We start from the raw sequence: 11,865 nt of genomic DNA, 5'->3' as shown, positions 1-11,865 counted from the left end.
TCTAGGTGAACTAATCATGTCCATGAACCCATGCTTTTGTTTAAATTATGGAATAATGTAATCACAATGTAAGGACCATTATCTGGGTCTTGTTACACCTGGGATGCAATGTTGCTATGATGATGAAAAGTAGTGACTGAGTGATAGATATCCTCACCAGCTACTGAGAAGTATGTTGAACTACTTGAAGAGGACCTGGTTAAAAAAAATTACAAGAACTGATGAAAAACAGCTGCCACAAGTCACCTGCTCTCTGAGATTGTAAATTGACTTTTTCCAGAAAGTTACTATTTGGAATACATTATTGACATGTTGCTCATGGAATTCCACACCTGGGGGTGTTAAGGTCCATTTCAAAAAGGAGCTCTTGGAAAATGGCAGTAAAAAGCAAAATGCTAGACTTTACTCAACTTTAATTCTGTCGAGAGAATGGAAACTGTAACCAGCCAAACATTTAGAACCCCCTATGGAGAATGAAATAAGCCCTTCTCCTGTTGGTTTTGAATATCCTGAAATGCGTCAATGGTTCCTGAGATGAAAGATCAAAAATGTGATTACTTGTTCGACAACAACGATGGCACATTAACCATTTTTTTTCTTGGAATATACAGACAGGAGGTTTCATGTTGAGAATATTCCTTTTAATGATGCAATGACTGTCACCCACTGATATTGTGTAATCTGATAGCTGCAAAATATCTGGAGCAATAATCAATGACAATGATGAAAGTATATCCTTTCAACTCAAATCCATTCTATGGCCTTGTGAAGAATGTAGATAGTGCAAGCAGCTCGCTCTGACTATATTCTACACATGTCAGGCATTTTGTGATTATTTCTTCAATGGAATGCCTGATATCTGGTTTACAAATTGACTGGGGTCTTGCTCTGCATTTCCCTACTCCCAAATGACCTTGGCGGACTCGCTAAAAAATGTTTCATCAAAGCGATTTTAGATTATGAACCCATCTTTGATAACTAAGAACTCATCGATGATGGTAAAATGGAACTTTGCTCAAAACTTTGTTAGAGTACAAGATAACTTGGATTTTGGGATGACTATCTAATCTAGTAATACCATTTTATTTAGATGTACTCGTTATTCTACTGTTGTGTGAGCTTAACCTCTTGGTACTCATTTCTCAATGGCTAATAACTGTTTTGTGACGAGAGAAGTATATGCTTCAATTTCCTCAATAAAATTTAAATCTACCAATTGTACACCTCACTGAAATTCTTCACAATGCATCTGTCATCACCTGGTACATTCCCTGGATGTACTCAGTAACTGAATTGTATCTCATGAGTCTCAATCAAAAATGGTGACATTTTTGCAACTTCCTTTTAGTTCAAGAGCTCAAAGGTTTGTATTCAGTTCCAACTTTAAACCTTAATCCAATGACAAAATCAGATAACCTCTCACAAGCCCATGCGGCTGCTCATGCTTCTTTCTCAATGGTTACATCTCTGCATCCATAGGAGATCTTGAAGCATGAGAACTAGTCTTCTTTGTCCATGTTTTTGAATTTGAAACAACACTGTTCCTATCCTGCAGATGACGTGCCCATTTGTACAATTGTTGGCAACTCTTTGTTGGAGTTGTGAGAATATGTATTTAAGGGAGAAAGGAGTATAATGAGGAGTGAGAGAGTCCCTTCAGGGTCTCACTTAGATTCGGAGCCATACTCTGGGCATACGACCACAATTATTTGTGCACTCACTGGAACACCCGGAGGGAGAGGTCTGCCTGCACCTCAGGAATTCCCAGCTTTTTCACAAGGCATGTGGCAAAAAGGGTTAGTGGCACCAGCAAGGTACTGAAGCAAAAGCTGATGCAGCTAAACAGAACTTTGCACTGATCCAACAAACTGTACACCATGGGTCCTATTTTAGCATTTTTGTTTTAAGTTCTGGGCGGACTTGAAACTGGGAGTGTTTCAGATCTAACTTTTAGACCCGTTCTCAGGTGCGCCCATATGCACTCTGCCTGAAAAAATAGCAGCGATTCTGAATTGCGCTGCAGAAGCCTGTGGGTGGGGCTTAAAGCACCTGAAATGCTGCAGTTCCGATTGGTGCCTCCAACTGCGCATGCACAGAAAAAAATAAAATAATGTTCCCCCCCCACACTGCTCCCGGGCCGGATAGTGCCTCCCCCCAGGCCCCCATAGACATTGCCCTACTCCACAACATAACTGACCCTCTTATCCTCCCACCCCCCAGCTACCAAGACCAATCACGGCCCTTTGTCCCCCATCCTCCCCACTAATCTGAGTGGAGCCATCTAACCCACCTCCCTCCTCCTACCATCGATCTGAGTCAGAGACTAGAAGCTCAGAGCGTACCTCCTCAGAAGCTGGAGCGCCCAAATTGGACCTTTGCGAACAATATCTGTTTCGCGCCGAATCTCGTTGGGCAAACATGGTGGGAAACAAGGAAGTGCCGGTAAATTTGAGTGTGCATCCCATTAAGTAAATTTAAATGCATACAAATACATTTAAATTGACATTGTGTCAGTTTAGGGCAAGGTCCCAATGGCGGCCATTTTCAGCCCTTGGTCAAGGGGGGACCAATGTGGAGGTGGGCGCCGATCACACTACTCACCTTACGCCCGACTTTACCAAGTTTTGGTGCCCAAAAATGGACACAACATGATGGTAAAATTGGGCGCAATGTGTACCTTCAAGGAATAGGAATGACTATCTGGTATCCAGTCAGAAATATATACGTGAGGTGACTGACTGAGCAGGAAGTGATGATCATCTGCACGATAAGATGAAGAGTGGTTTCATGTTGTCAATCTCGTGGAAGACATTTTAATGCCAAAACACTGTCTGAAGTATTTGCCAAGGTTTGCATTATCTGCTGTAGAAAAGTTAGTAACTGTATGTTATTGGTTAATCCCACTGGGTGTCACAAATGTTGTACATCGTGGACACTAAAGGCCCAACAATCTCAGGCCTACCGACGTGTCGTGATCTGTCTGACATCACAATCTCAGAAAATACTCCTTGTGTTTCAGTTCATGGATCTAATATTGAAATATTCAGAATGTTTCAGCAAAATTGGCAATTTCAAGTGAGTTGTAACATTACACTTGAACACTTGCATTCAAGCCATCATGTCCATTGAATTCCTACAGTGTAGAAGGAGGCCATTTGGTCCATAAAGCCTACACTGCCTCTCCCTCCGACAGAGTATCCCATCTAAGCCCTATCCCCACAACACCACACATTTACCATGGCTAATCCCCCTAACCTACACATCTTGGGACATAAGGGAGAATTTAGCATGGCCTTTCCACCTAAGCTACACATTTTTGGATTGTGGGAGGAAACCGGAGCACCAGAGGAAACCCATGCAGATATGAGGAGAATGTGCAAACTCCTCTCAGACAGCGACCCACGCCGGGAATCGAACCCGGGTCCCTGGCGCTGTGAGGCAGCAATGTTAACCACTGTGCCACCATGACTAACCCGCCTAAGCTACAATGAAGTTACTGAGAAAATCCTCTAGTCAACGCATTCCAATGCCTGTTCAAGTATACTAAAGGAGAATTTAGCACGACCAATGCACCTCACCAACAAATCTTTCAAACTGTGGGAGGAAACTGGAGCACCTGGAGGAAACCCACACAGACATGGGGAGAACTTGCAGGCCCCCCCCCCCCAAAAGACAGTCACCCAAGCTGGGAATTGAACCAGGGTCCCTGATGCTGTGAGGTGGAAGTACTAACCACTGGGCCACCGAGCTGCCCCCATACGTAATGTAATGTAAAAATATGTAATAAAGTGGAATGGATTGTTAAAAGTATGCCTCAGTCCACAACTTTGAAGTGCAGCTTTGAAACATTGTCATGACAACATACCTAAATTAGAAGAATTAATTTCAAAACCTGTAACTACAAAATTCTTCTCGATGCTAGATGCTAATCATGGATACTAGTCAGTATATTTTGCAGAGAAGTTTGAAGAACTAACTGCATATTATAATCCTTTCAGATGATAATGTTTTTGACTTACATTGCATGTGGAAAAATGCTTGACAGAGCAAGGGTTACGATGGGACTGGAGAATGCCACCATTCACGGTATGATGTTTGGTGTAACATGGTAAAAAACTCAGAGAACTGTTCTTTGGAATATCTAGGGTTCAGAGCAATGCCAAGTGTTACCTTGTTAAGACTGAATAGAGTGATGAAGGTAATTAATTGTCTTGATTAAAAGCGAAATATTGCAGACGCTGGAAGTCTGAAACAAAAACAGAAAATGCTGGAAAAACACAACGGGTCTGGCAGCTGAGCTTTTCCAGCATTTTCTGTTTTTGTAACAACCTTGATTCATTGTCGAGTAGCAATTGCCAGAAGCCACTGATAGCATTCAATTTGTGAAAAGAGTGTTTTTTGCCAACTTGGCAAGACTTTCATCCACTAATGCCATTGGCTGTATCTTGCACTCCACTGATATATTTAATTGAGTCAAGTCTACTGCACAGATTGTGAAAGAACCATTAGACTAGGTACTGTGACCATTCAATGGTATGATTACTGGAGAGAGTTTTCCTTGTGTTGTACCATGTTCAGTCTCACAAGTGTGTGTGAGGGACGTTCCCTTGAGTGAAGAGACATAATGGGCAGGATTTTCCGCTCATTCCCGACAGTTGGCTCTATAGGTCCTGCCGATAGCAACTCCCTACCATGGGTTCCCTGGCAACAGAGAATGGGAACAACATGAAACCCCATTGTCAACAGTGGGACCAGAAGATAGCATTGCTGGCCAATAGTGAGCCACCCCCACCGCAGCAAAACATGCCATGTTGGGGGTGAGGGGAAGGGGGTGGGGGTGGGGTGGTTGTGAAGGGTGGGTGGCAGAAAATTCCACCTACAGGCTTAGCATCCACCTTTAAGCTTATATGATATTCTGTTTTCAGATTTCCTAAGCCAGAAAGTAAGGATGACTATTCACTCTGGGGAGGCGACGGCCAAGTGATATTATTACTACTGGGCTATTAATTCTGAAACTCAGCTAATGTTCTGAGGACCAGGGTTCGAATCTCACCATGGCACTTAGTGGAATTAGATTTCATTTTTTAAAAATCTGGAATTAAGAGTCTATTGATGACCATGAAACCATTGTCAATTGTCAGAAAAAACCCATCTGGTTCACTAATGTCCTTTAGGAAAGGATATCCGCCCTCTTTACCCGGTCTGGCCTACATATGACTCCAAAGCCACAGCAATGTGGTTGAATCTCAACTGCTCTCTGAAATGGCTTAGCAAGCCACTCAGTTTCGAGGGCAACTCGGGGTAGACAATAAATGCTGGCCAGGCTGAGATGCCCATGTCCCACGAATGAAGATAAAAAAAATCTGAATACATCACTAGATTGCTCATCAGCAATTTCATCAACTTTGTAAATGAGCCTGAGCTGCAAACATGTCCTTCTGTTCAGCAATGATGACTTCTTATCACACAGAGAATTCCACATTTTATCTTTACATCTCAATTCTTCCGAGTATTGGCCTAATATTTTCACTTTTGTTTCTCCTAGACCTTGCAACTGGATAGAGGACGGCTGTAGTGTGATATTTTTAAGCCATATTACTTCATCAGATAATAATGAAACACCTGCTCCAGTAACTCGACTGAATTCTGCTGGTGACCATCAACTTCTAATTTAATGCTTCAATTGTCATTTTCTACTTCCTTGACTTCTCCCAAGAAGGTTAGTTAACTTTTCTGTGGCTCTTCCATTTCTTGGATTTGACTCAGTTTAGTTATTTTCTCTTTCTTCTGATGAGCTATTGGGACTACAGCCGATTTTAAAACATCTCGCAGTTGCAGCACAATGCTCACCTTGCTGGGTATACTTCCCGCTTGTGCGGAGCTTTCCTGCCACACTGAGAACATTTCAAAATGTAGATTGCCGCACTTTTTCCCAATTTTGTGGGCTTTTGCTCCACCACGTTTTCTCTTTTTTTGTCTGACGGACTGAATTTCTTCACAGTTTTGTTGGTTCCAAGAGATATCTCTTTCCCAATGAACGACTGTCCTGTTCAGTTTTCTAAATTTGGTTTGTCACAGTATTTGTACTGTCTTGGTGAGAGTTGAAACTTCATCTGAAAGTGCTTCACCCCAGATATCTACCTCTGTATGGTCGCATATTAATTCAACTCTGAGAATCCCAAGGTTATAATTCTCTGTGGAACTGTATAGGTAATTTATCGATGAATCCATGGTTTTACTCAGTTTTTGCCTCCTCTGGTTAGTTGTCTCTGGCTCAATGATCAAATTGTTTAGAAAATTGAAATATGAATTGATTGCTATGATGTCTTCCTCATATGAGCTTGAAGACTCACCAACACCCTGTATTGCAATAACATTGTCTACTATGTACAGAAAAGTGCTGACCTGATCCTTTTGTTCCTTCTTATGCAAAACTGAATCTTGAGAATCTCTTACCCCAATTCTCCCAGTGTCGCATCCATGGTAAACATTCAGTGTTTTGGAACAGTTCTGGGAGTGGCAATGTCAACTCCATTTTTACCTTAAACCTGTGTCTGTTGTTTCTTCAAATATTTGCTTTATAGACTGTAATGCAAACTCACTGCTGCTGGGGCTTTACATCTGCTGTAGTCATTATGCTTTGTTCTCAGTTAAGTTTTCAATCTATTTGTATCTGATGAAGGAATCACACTCTGAAGGCTCGTGATTCCAGATAAACCTGTTAGACTTTAACCTGGCATTGTCAGACTTCTTACTGTGCCTACCCCCAGTCCAATACAAGCATCTCCGCATCGTATTTCCTTCTTGTCCTTTTTACAAGTGATTGGGGTCCTTCAGGTCTGCAGCTTTCACTTTGCTGTTTGCTTGTTGTCCTCATGAATATTTACTCCTTATCAAATATAGCTGAAGTAGATTGTGTTGTTAATATCTGACTATCTAGTCCATTTCTGTGTTTTCTACATTACAAAAGTGACCACCCTACAAAAAGTGCCTTATTAATTGTAAAGAACTACAAGGTGCTGTATAAAATTAAGTCTTTTTGTCTTTCTTCCATTCAAATATTTTTATTCATTTGTGGGAATGCCGCGTCGCTGGCTAGCCAGCATTAATTGCTCATCCCTCATTGCCCTGGGAGGGCAATTGAGAGTTAACCACATTGCTGTGGCTCTGGAGTCAGAACATAACAATCCTTCACAGTCGCTGGGCCAAAATCCTGCAATTCACTCCCTAACAGCATTGTAGGTTCACCTACAATGCATGTGGACTGCAGCGATTCAAGAAGGCAGCTCACCACCACCTTTTCAAGGACAACTAGAGACAGGCCCATGTCCCAAGAATGTTTAAAAGAAAACTCCCAGAGCATTGCACCTCCCATGTGAAAGATTTCTGTAATTGAGGAATGCTGATTTGTTAAATATTCGACTGTCCTGAGCAAGTCAGGTCCTGTGGAATCATCTGACTTTGAAGTCCCAGGAAGAGTCAGTAAACATACTTCACATTAAATTTAATCAGATCAAGCTCATTGAATGATCCATTCTCAATGAATGCAACACCACATTTTACAACCACTTATCGCTCATCCTTGCAGAATGAGCTATTGGATTGTCTGCTGTAAGATTGCTACAGTCTTGTGGCAATGTAATTTCCCGTAATACTGCATTGTTATGCACTGTCACATTCAAAGCATAATTGAAGCATTATTCATTGTCTTTGTCTCTCATTGATTTTTGCATCGTACTCCCACTCAATCTAATGGGGCTTCACAGGGCCTCTGCTTCTGCTGCTTTGGAGCAGTGCTCTCTGTTAATTGAGAAACCGAGGAGGAACAAGGCTTGGAATGTGGGGCAGCAGCCGGGCCAAAAGAGGGGATGAAAGGATTAAGTAAATGAAGTACCAAACCTTCATTGCCTGTGTTTCAAAAGCCCAAAGGTTGTTGAAGAAGTAAAAGACCGAGAGCGATAATAAGCGAGGCGACTCCTTGCAAGCTGGGCCCAGCATACCTTCCAATTCTAATCACTGTTGACAACAGTCTGTGAAAAATTATGAGTGTGCATGATGTGAGAGTTGGAGCGGTTTAGGTATTGGGTGGTGGTTCCTATCCCCAGAGAGTCTCTAGGATGTGTTGCTGGATGGTGTGTTGGCTTTCTGCATTGCCTTCATTGTGGGAGCTGGACTGCACTTAAACTGGAACACAGATCACATCATCTCAAAGGTTAGTGCCTTTATTGGTAACACTTGATCCAGAATAATGAATTGTTATGGTGCAGAATTGAGTCTGCACCGGCTGTGCAGACGAGCATCATGACTTAGCGACAGTCTTCTGCCTTTTCTCCATATCCCTGCACATTGATTCTGATCAAGTAATCAATCGTCTGGGCCCACCCCTCTTAATGACCTCGCTGGGACAGGTTCTCGTCCACGCTCCCCATGAATGGGGAGCGGTCGACTTGGCCTTGCCGGTGGAACTGGAGGCCACTGGAGGTTGAGAACAAGGGAATGTTGCCCCTTGGGCAGTACCAGACTGGCACCTGGGCAATGCCCATTGGGCAGTGCCAGAAGGTGGGGCTAATGGAGGTGGGGCTGATGGGGGAGGGGCTAATGGGCAAAGATGGCCCACTGCCACTCTGCAGCGATTGGTGGGGGGGAGGGAGGGAGATTTGATTTGATTTGATTTGATTTATTATTGTCACATGTATTAGTACACAGCAAAAATTATTGTTTCTTGTGCTCTATACAGGCAAAGCTACTGTACATAGAGAAGGAAAGGTGGGAGTATAGAATGTAGTGATACAGTCATCGCTAGGGTGTAGAGAAAAATCAACTTAATGCGAGGTATGTCCATTCAAAAGTCTGAGAACAGCAGGGAAGAAGCTGTTCTTGAGTTGGTTAGTACATGATCTCAGACTTTTCTATCTAACAGAAGAAAGTGGAAGAGAGAATGTCTGGGGTGCATTTCCGAGACAGCGGGAAGTGTAGGCAGAGTTAATGGATGGGAGGCTGGTTTGAGTGATGGATCGGGCTACATTCACAGTTTGTACTTTCTTGCCGTCTTGGGCAGAGCAGGAGCCATATCAAGCCGTGATACATCTGAAAAGAATGTGTTCAATGGTGCATATGTAAAGGTTGGTGAGAGCTGTAGCTGACATGCCAAATTTCCTTCATCTTCTGAGAAAGTAGAGGCATTGGTGGGCTTTACTAACTATAGTGTCAGTATGGGGGGACCCAGGACAGGTTGCTAGTGATCTAGCCACCTAAACATTTGAACCTTTCAACCATTTCTACTTCATTCCCATTGATATAGACAGGGGCACGTTCTCCACTACGCTTCCTGAAGTCGATGACTATCTCCTTTGTTTTGTTGTCATTCAGGGAGAGATTATTGTCATCTTACCAGTTCACCAGATTCTCTATCTCATTCCTGTACTCTGTCTCAACATTGTATGAGATCTGACGCACTATGGTGATGTCGTCAGCAAACTTGAAAATTGAGTTGGAGGGGAATTTGGCCACACAGTCATAGGTGCTGCAGTATAGTAGGGGATTGAGAACACAGCCCTGTGGGGCACTAGTGTTGAGGACGATCGTAGAGGAAGTGCTGTTGTCTATCCTTACTGATTGTGGTCTGTGGGTTAGGAAGTTCAGGATCGAGTCGCAGAGGGGAGTGCTGAGGCCCAGGCCATGGACTTTGGAAATGGGTTTTGTGGGAATAATGGTGTTGAAGGCTGAGCTGTAGTCAACAAGTAGGAGTCTGACATCGGTGTCTTTGTTATCTAGGTGTTCCAGGGTTGAGTGAAGGACCAGGAAGATGGCATCTGCTGCGTTCATGTTGCAGCTCTAGGCAAACTGTAGTGGATCCAGGTAGTCCGGGAGGCTGGAATTGATTCGTGCCATGGTGAGTCTTTTGAAGTACTTCATAATGCTGGATTTCAGAGCCACTGGATGATAGTTATTAAGGCATGATGCTTGGCTTTTCTTCGTACTGGGATGACGGTCGTCTTCTTGAAGCAGATAAGGACCTCAGGTTATTGTAAAGAGAGGTTGAAAATGTCGATGAAAACCCCTGCCAGCTGAACCACGCAGGATCTGAGTGCACGTCCAGGTACCCTATCCGGGCCGGTCACTCTCCATGGGTTGACCTTCAAGAAGGCTGCTCTGACATCTACAATGGTGATCTCAGATGCAGGTCATCTGAGACTTCCAGGGTGGAGGACATACTCTCGCTGACCTCTTGCTCAGAACAGGTATAGAATGCATTGAGCTCGTCAGGGAGGGTGTGTTGGAGCAGTGATTTTACATGCCTTCATCTTGTAGCCTGTTTTGTCTTGCAGACCTTGCAACAGCTGATGGGGATCAGTGCGGCTAGCCTGGGATTCTAGCTTGGTCTGGTACAGTCTTTTGGCATCTTTGATGGATCTTCTTAGATTGTATCTGGATTTCATGTATAGATCAGTGTCACTGATAGGTAGAACTCTGCAGTTTCTGCACCACCTTTGTAAATCTTGGTTGCACCCTCTCCAATCTCTGTATTTCTTTTCCTATAATATAGTGACTAGAATTGTACACAGCACTCCAAGTGTGTTTCAAGTCCCACATAAATTCTCTATTTTTCTGTTCTGTCCGTCTGGAAGTAAATCCTGGTGTTTGATTTGATTTTGACATGGTCATATTCCATGTGTTATGAACAGGAGGGATTTAATTCAATTAATTTTCACCTCTCATGGCCTCTTCATAAAGGTAAACATGTTTTGATTTGCTTATTCCCCCTCTACAAGAGGTGGCACATTTTCCAACCCCTCAGTTTTGGTAAGATCCAATTTTCTATTCATAAACACCTTGAGAGAGGATGAACTCAGAGGGTTAGTTTATTTGCACAAACTCAAAACACAGTAGGAAAGTCGCTACACAATCTTCCTGAGCATTTCAGAAAGAAAAAGATGCCATCAATTTTTAAATTAGGAAAGTTTTGTGTTTTGTGTAGATATCATAATGACTTTTAAGGATGTCTTGACAGATACATGAATAGGATGGGAATAGAGGGACATGGTTCCCGGTAGGGTAGGGGCTTTAGTTCAGTAAGGCAGCATGTTCGGTGCAGGCTTGAAAGGACGAAAGGCCTCTTCCTGTGTTTTAATTTCCTTTGGTCTTTTTTTCTCCGAACTCCACTAAGATTTGCATCGTAACTGAGCCAAGTTGTAGCAAAGAGCAAGAGGCAGAAGAGACTTAAGTTAGAGTCTGAATATGAGTCTACGTTGGAGAAAATTCACTCTATCTCTCAGTCCCTAACTGGCCAATTTGGTTATAATTAAATCTTGAATCTCTCACTGTTCAAACACAAGGCCTCAGATATTTCCAAGCACAGATTTGATGAAGATGAGCCAAAAATTTCCTCTGCATTATAGCATATTAATTTAACTGGAGAATCACATTCTCCCAGCCAAGCACTTGGAATGAATTTCATCACGATTTGTAAAATTGTAATGTTTATAGATTTTATTAATTAATCGGCAATGACTTTATTTAGCAGAAAGTAAACTTCACCAATCAGCAGCATTCCCTTTGTGGCATATTAGACATAGCTTCATCAAAGTCAGAAATACGAGAGCTGAGGCAAAATCTTTAGCAGAGGATTTTGAAAGCTATGATATCGCTATTTTTACTTTTCTGTGGAACTCTTTACTTCAAAGAATTAATGCTGTCAGCAAATCAGGTCACTGAAAGTGGCAATGCAGGTAGAGAATATAATCAAGAATGCATACACCATGCTTGCCTTCATCAGCTGGGGCATTGGGTTTAAAAATTGGCAAGTCATGTTGCAGCTTTATAGAACCTTAGTTAGGCCACACTTGGAATAAAGTGTTCAATTCT

Source organism: Carcharhinus amblyrhynchos, chromosome 15 (genome assembly GCF_965287045.1).
Source record: "Carcharhinus amblyrhynchos chromosome 15, sCarAmb.v2.hapA, whole genome shotgun sequence".
Lineage (NCBI taxonomy): Eukaryota > Metazoa > Chordata > Chondrichthyes > Carcharhiniformes > Carcharhinidae > Carcharhinus > Carcharhinus amblyrhynchos.
The sequence above is the reverse complement of the archived record's forward strand: the minus strand, read 5'-3'. Positions refer to the sequence as shown.